Source organism: Bison bison, unplaced genomic scaffold (assembly GCF_000754665.1).
Source record: "Bison bison bison isolate TAMUID 2011002044 unplaced genomic scaffold, Bison_UMD1.0 scf7180017862269, whole genome shotgun sequence".
Lineage (NCBI taxonomy): Eukaryota > Metazoa > Chordata > Mammalia > Artiodactyla > Bovidae > Bison > Bison bison.
Genome location: NW_011492841.1, coordinates 83,046 through 84,490, shown reverse-complemented (window position 1 = coordinate 84,490; position 1,445 = coordinate 83,046). Strand labels below are relative to the sequence as shown.

Genomic DNA, 1,445 nt, shown 5'->3' with positions numbered 1-1,445 from the left:
AGCTAGAGGCTCCAATCCTGACTTCCCTTTCTTAGCCCCTCAGTCACAACAAACCTAAATGTTCCTTAAGAGACTCCTCCGCGACCCAGACTGGGACCATCCCAATTCTTCGTCTAGCTTCAGCAGATCCCCATTCTCCGCTCTTCGTGCGTTGATGCGCGCCGGTGCACCAGGTCTGACCTGCCACACAGTACATGGTACACTATATAGAGAGGTGAAGAGAGAGGCAATGGGATCCACAACTGGAGTCTTTACTGTACAGAGGGAGGCAAGAGATCTGGCTGCCTTCTCCTAGTTTAAATGTCAGGGGGAGCTGGAGTCAGACACAGCGATACATCTTCATTACACCTCCCCGCAACCGGAACATGCATCACAAATAAACTTGGACCTCAGCTCCCTTATACAGACTTAGATAAGTATGCGGAGGTTGGGGTCATTTTTAGATACAGCAAGGGGTTATTCCCAGATGCCTCCTCCCCATATTTTTGGAGGGATGGGAGGAAGAGAGAGAGAAAAGGGGTAGAGAAGAATGAACCTTGTAACACATTCTCTCCCATTGCATCTATTTATTCTCGGTCTTGCTTAGGCTCATTTTCCCATCTTGTTTGAAGGTCTCTGTTTGAATCGTTCCTTAAAGTCTTTTTTCTTCCTATCTGTAGCAGTCGGTTTCTCTCAGTGTCTGTCTCTGCCTCTCCTCACCACCTGCCCTGTCTCCATGGTTACCATAGCTTCCATCTGCATATTTTAGGAATGAGTTTGTGTCCAGCTGGAAGGCATCAGGGGAAGTGGGGAGGGGGGTGAGGAAAAAAATCCTAAGGATTTGGAAAACTCACCTGAGATAATTCAGAGGCTGGAGGCCACCAGACACAAGACATAATGTTCCTGAAGAAGGGGGAGAGAGAAATATTTGCAGGGAAGCTACCCATTTTTATTAGGTACCATGTTTCGACCCCTGGGTTGGGAAGATCCCCTGGAGAAGGAAATGGCAACCCACCCCAGTATTCTTGCCTGGAGAATCCCATGAACAGAGCAGTCCACAGGGTCACAAAGAGTCGGACACAACTGAAGCAACTTAGTATGCACACATCATTTACTGGAAACCAACTATGTGCCAATTATGTAAGTACACACATTATCTCCAATCCTCACAACAATGCTATAAGGTAGGAATTATTTTCTTATAAAGAAACTGTGACTTAGTAAAGTTAAGCAGTTCTCCAAAGCTTCACAGCTCTGTTTCTGTCCTATTCCAAAGGCTGGGTGCTTGCCATTCCACCAACAGCCTTCCCAGTCCAGAGGCTTCACTCCCAGGGCCATTTTCTCTGACATCAGGGTTATTGTTCTTGACTAACTTCTAGATTCTATTTCTACTCAGATCTCTTTCCCCATTGTTTCTGTTTTTTGTGTGTGTGTGTGAAAGTGGGACCCCTCCTCCCAACCCCCCC

General features: G+C 46.9%; 1 long non-coding RNA gene across 2 annotated transcripts in view; it reads right to left on the bottom strand.

The window, feature by feature from the left end:
• Positions 1-15: 15 nt before the first annotated feature.
• LOC104983337 overlaps positions 16-1,445 on the bottom strand; it is a 1,978-nt gene continuing 548 nt past the window's right edge. Inside the window, exons 2-3 of one of the 2 annotated variants that reach the window (XR_824626.1) lie at positions 834-882; positions 16-180 (exon numbers count right to left, since the gene is read on the bottom strand). This is a non-coding gene — a long non-coding RNA (uncharacterized LOC104983337). Of the gene's footprint in view, positions 203-833; positions 883-1,445 lie in introns of both variants that reach the window. The other variant, XR_824625.1, reaches the window with a different exon arrangement.